Source organism: Lactuca saligna, chromosome 4 (assembly GCF_052625555.1).
Source record: "Lactuca saligna cultivar CGN05327 chromosome 4, ASM5262555v1, whole genome shotgun sequence".
In the NCBI taxonomy this organism is placed as follows: domain Eukaryota; kingdom Viridiplantae; phylum Streptophyta; class Magnoliopsida; order Asterales; family Asteraceae; genus Lactuca; species Lactuca saligna.
The window spans coordinates 292,230,643-292,236,315 of NC_136420.1; the positions used below are offsets into that span (position 1 = coordinate 292,230,643).

General features: G+C 37.3%; 1 non-coding gene across 1 annotated transcript; it reads right to left on the minus strand.

Moving 5' to 3' along the window:
* Positions 1-3,870: 3,870 nt before the first annotated feature.
* On the minus strand, positions 3,871-3,989 carry LOC145044358 (5S ribosomal RNA). The gene has a single exon (XR_013681315.1). It is a non-coding gene; the product is annotated as a 5S ribosomal RNA (ribosomal RNA).
* Between the last annotated feature and the right edge of the window lie 1,684 nt (positions 3,990-5,673).

The window sequence follows — 5,673 nt, forward strand, 5'->3', positions numbered from 1 at the left end:
CCGTCTTCACATAATCAGGTCGTCGTACCTATCTATTTGTGACCTGAGAATACAAGTTATTTTGAAAGAGAGTATCAACAATAAAGTTGGTGAATTCATAAGTATTTATGTGTCTTTGATTTGTATAACTGTAAGGAAAAGACTTGTAAATGTTTGTAGAAAAAGTTTGTATCGATGTGAATGTTTATAAGAAATTGTAAACGTTTGAAAACCCTATAAAATCGCATATTTCCTACTAGTATGAAAAGTAGTCTTCTACCAAGACCCAACTGTTTTGAAAGTATGCATCACTGAAAATGTGACGGTTTTTCCCCTGTATAACTACTATTATAAAACTATAGTCTACCTCATCGTTTATGTGAATGAGTTATAAAATAAAGGTAATAAGGAAAATATTATATTTATACCAATTATAATCTACCTCGTCGTTTATGTGAATGCGTCACAAGGTAAAGGTAATAAGGAAAATAATATAATTATTTAGATCGTATCCTTTTGTATTTGTCGTTTGTAAAGTGTAAGTACTGTAGTATTGTATAAGTGACTACTATTGTACTAATTACTTTAATTTGAGTATTAAGGTATAATGTGCTAGCTAGATCCCATACTAAACGCTCTCCCTGTCAAAAGATTATGGGAACCAAACACGACCCCTGTAATGATTGCAAGTCGTGAACATCCACATTATTATTATATGATCATGTATACCCAATATAACTATCACCTTTTGTTTAGAACAATGCGTTAGTAATTCATTGGTATAGTTAGATCCTGTACTTGTTCCATGCTATAGCATCTTATTATGTTTGTTCTGTTATCATGTATTGTATCTCTTCATATAGTATGTATTGTATTAGTATAGACTCATGAATGAACTGACTCTTGTGTGATTCCTTGTACTTGGAATGGTAAGTAGTATCTCCTAACTATACCTATTATAGTTACTAATAATGTACGTGTATAACCAAAAGTATGCCTTTGCTACCCAAAGGTACTGAACTGACTGATGGAACTTTTATGTCTATATATGTACACATAATATATAACTAATATTTAGATGAAATTCGGACAAATAACCGATGCCCTAAGGCTACATCCCAACGAGGAAAAGGAAATAAAGCCAGCTAGTCGTCCTAAGTCCTTTAAACATTACTTATATAACTATACATATATGGGCATGTATTTGACGATATAAAAGTATAAAAGAAGTTTTCTAAAATCTTTGAAAAGTTTAATACTAAGAAATGATGACTTGATGTCAATTTATAAAACAATTTGAAAGTAGTTTGTTTGATAAGACAGTTTAAGTATAAGGAAAAAAGCATTTGTTTGAAACACAACTGTAACAGAGTTTGAAAGGAAACATACAATATGTAAGACAGTTTGATAAAGAGTTTTAAGCATGTAAAAACGTTTGAGAGAGTCATTTGAAGTAATATGTTTGGTAAAACAGCTAAAAGTGTAGTAAATCCATTGTATGCTAGTTATTAATCACATGTGATTGATATAATAACTAGCATGATTCAACTTGTATTCCCCCCATAAAAGCATTTATAAACTTTTAAAATGTTAATTAAGGGGTATGAACACACCTGCAGTGAGTGGATCGTATGGAAGTGTCGGACAAATGCTTGGAGCCAAGTGAAGACTTAAACACACACAATGATCCTAATAACATATAAATACATATGTGTATATACAATTAGTGATTATAACACTAATTAGAAAAGTATAAACATCCTAATGTGTGCAAAACACTTTGGTCAAAGTGTTAGGAGGCCATTGGGTTGCAACAAAGGATTGCATGGCATTGTATTTGAGTTTAAGGTCTATAGACCATACTTAATGGAGTTTACGGCCCAAGGGAGTATACTCCTGTCCATAAACTCTCTAATGGGTCTCCATCTGAGGCTTAAACGCAAGGTGTCTTAAGTGGTTAAGTGTTTCAAGGCTTAAACAAGACGCTAGATGAGTTTAAGGTCCAAGAATGACCTTAACTTGAGTTTACGGCTTGGGGACCACTTCCCCACGAGTTTACAGCCGTGAACTCATGGTAGGAAGTACCATTTCGAAGTTTGAAGTACCTAGTTCAATGGTGGTTGGTTCTGGGCTAAGTTCTAGTCATTTGGAAGGACAAGAGGGCATCAATGCACCCTTATAGGGAGTTTACGGCCTTAGGAGATCCTTGGCTGTAAACTCTTAGTCAACCTTTGTTTCTTGATGATTCTAAGCTCTAAACATGTTAAACCTAGTGTACAATGAGCTATAACAAGATTAATTATGATCTAGGAGTTTGAATGGTCAGTTTTGGCCAAGAACACTAGTGTGTGTTCTTGGTGAAACTAAGAACACTTGAAGATCAACACAAGAGATTTGAAGATCGGAGACGAAGATCAGGATGATACTTGAGAGGATTTCAGCCAAGGGAAGGAAAGGAATGAACTAATTGCCAACATATCAACATATAGGGGAGTTTAGGGCCCACATGGAGCTTACGGTCGTAAACTCCCATGAGGTGGCCGTGAACTCATTGTAAAGGGGTTTTTAGACTTGTTCTTTGTGCTATAACTTCAGTAGATAAACCTCGACACTTATCCCTTAAGTGTACAAGGCTCAGAATGCTCAAACAGACTCCAAATGGTGCTAAATAATAGCAGGAATGAGTTTGACTTTCAAAGAAGTGTTTGACTGTACACGATAGAAAATTTCAGGTTGTCACATCATCCCCCTGTTAGAGAGAATTTCATCCCAAAATTAGAATTTAGGTAAGGGAATATGTATGAATAATTAAGTAAAGAGGTAGGGATAATTCCTATTCGATTTGTTCTCGCGCTCCCAAGTGAATCCCGGTCCTCGGTTGGCATTCCAGTGAACCTTCACTAATGGGAAGCGGCTTTGCTTCGTTCGCCTGACCTCTCGATCCATAGTCACTACGGTTCTTTCACGAAGGTGAGGTTCTTGTTGATCTTGATCTCGTCGAGTGGGATTACAAGAGTCCTGACAGAAAGGTATGCTTTCAAGTTCGAAACGTGGAGGGTAAAATGTTCGTTACTGAGTTCACTGGGTAAGTTGGATTTGTGACTTACAGGGACGATTCTGGCAAGAATCTCGGGGGTCCTAACTATCTTGGATTTAGCATTCTACGTTTTCCGAAGCATATCAAGCCTTCCCAGGGTGAGACTTCCAAAAGAATTTGGCCTTTCACTTGGAATTCCAAAGGTTTCTTCATTTTGATTCTCTTCCCAGTCAAGCGTCACTCCCTTCTGGGTCAAAGCCGTATGAGGTTCCGTAATTCGTGAGGAGTTCTGAGTGAACTTTCGATAGTAGGTTAGTGAGACCTAGAATTTGGCGAATCCATGTAGTCGTCTTCGGTGTTGACAAATTCTCAACGGTTTTGATTTTTGGAAGGGTCCTCAAGAATTCCCACATCACTAATAGTGTGTCTTAGGAATTCGACTCTTCAATTCCAAAACTCATATTTAGAGAACTTCGCGTAGAGCTTCTCTGATTGTAATGTTTCCATGGTTTGTTGTAGATGCTCTTTATGATTTCCTTCTTACTACGAGAGTAGATAAGTAAGTCATTTACAAGGATAATGACGAACTGATCCAAGTTAGAATGGCGTACCCTATTCATTAAGTTCATGAATACTACGGGGGTATTGGTCCTATCCGAGGGATATCACTACGGACTCGTAGCGTCCGCATCGAGTTTGGAAGATTGTCCTAAGGACATCCTTCACTAATACTCGCAACTGGTGATATTCGGATCTCAGGTCCATTTCTGAAAGGTACATCGTTCCTTGCGGTTTGTCAACCAATTCATCTATGTGAGGCAGAGGGTAATGATTTCTAATGGAAATCTTGTCGAGGTCTACAACACAAGGACTTCCCAGGGGGTCACCCATTCTAGTACTACTCTCGCCCAAGCACACTTAATTGCGGAGTTCTAATGGGATCCGGTGCATTAGTACTGGTATTATCGCACCCTATGAAGTCTATCTTCTTGAAGAATAAGACTGAAGTCTATCTTCTTGAAGAATAAGACTGAAGTTCTCAGAAAGTATTGGAAGTCTTATGAGATTCCAATCAAATGCCAAATAATGAAATTTAGCGAAAATATAAAATTTGAAATAAGTAAAATTATATTATATAAAGTTGTAAAGAATCTCGTTAGAAAAGTTTAGGCAGAAACCTTATTGAAATCCGAGTTATAACGAAAAAGTTATGACCAATCGAAGATCCGCGATAAAACCCGCAAACACTATGTCATGTAAAAAGTGAGTTTTCGATAAACTACTTTTTAGTCTTAGTGATTTAAATGAAAGTTGTAGAACTCGTTAAAATAATAAACCTTCACATAAAGAACTTTTAAACCTGACTTCGTATGAGGAAGTTACGATTTTTCTAAGTTTCAAAATAACAGTAGACAGCTAAAAACTCGAAATAAAGATCGAGCGATATTTAGCCGACATAACCTAAATGAGAATCGAAGGTCTCATAAATAGTAGTACAACAGTAAAAAGTCTGACAAAAATGGATGTCGGATGAAGAGGTTATGAATTTTTGACGGATTTTCATGTCTCGGTCTATTAAAAATATTAATATTAAAATTAAAGTCAAAATTAGCCGATGAAGTCTGAATGAAAGTTGTAGAGCATAGCTTTACCTACGTGTGCATATGAAGAACGTAAAAATCAGAGCTCATATGTGAAAGTTATGGATTTTAGAAGTTCGGGGCTCAAAAACGAGAAATAATGGATTTTCGCATGAACAGTACCGGCCACGTCATCCGCTCTCGCGAACCGCCCCGTGTCTGATCCGATGATGTGTCCGAAACAGTGGTCGAATCCGATACCGATGTGTGTTGCCTTCCGATTGGACTGAAGTTGCGGCCCAACCAGTGTTCGATGTGCCTCGCACCCACTGGCGCCTTCCGAACCTTGCCTTGCATCCGGATCCGAGCCTCGCAGCCTTGCACCACCTGCCTTCCTCCCCTCTTGCTTTGGATCTGAGGCTCGCACCTATATAAAGGGTTCGAGACCTCCCGGGTAAGTTTGGATTTTTGCCACTTTTTCACCCTTATTCCATATTTTGGCTATTTCCACTTCCCCCGAAGCCCCAATATTATTTTTAACACCCGAAACACGCTCTGAAGTGCCCGAGAAGCCCGAGAAATTTATCTTTTCGGTTTGAAGCTCTACCTTCGCAGAGTCGGTTTTCAAGAAAGTCCTCGGTTTTTATACAAGAAAGTTATTTATAGGAACGAAGTGCAGCAAAAATTACTATTTTAACTGACGGTTATTTCAATGTGAGTTTCAATATATAGGAATAATTGTATTTTATGTGCTATATGTGCTATGTGCTTTTCAGTTGTTATTATTTCCGCTATTTATGATAGCAAAGTTATACCTTTGACCATGTGATCAGTGAAAGGACTTAGATTCACGGAGGTACTGGTATGTAGCCTCTGACCATGTAGACCATGTCTCCGTAAGAGAATGATTTTTATTCTATGGTATTGGCAAATGGTTAGACAGGGCTATAAGCCTGAAATTTACCAAAATGTTAATAAGAAATTATATATCTTCTGTACCAATTGGGCCGAAGCTTTATTGATGTATATCAAGTTTGGAAATTGTTATGTCTCATTGATTGAATATCTTTGACTCAA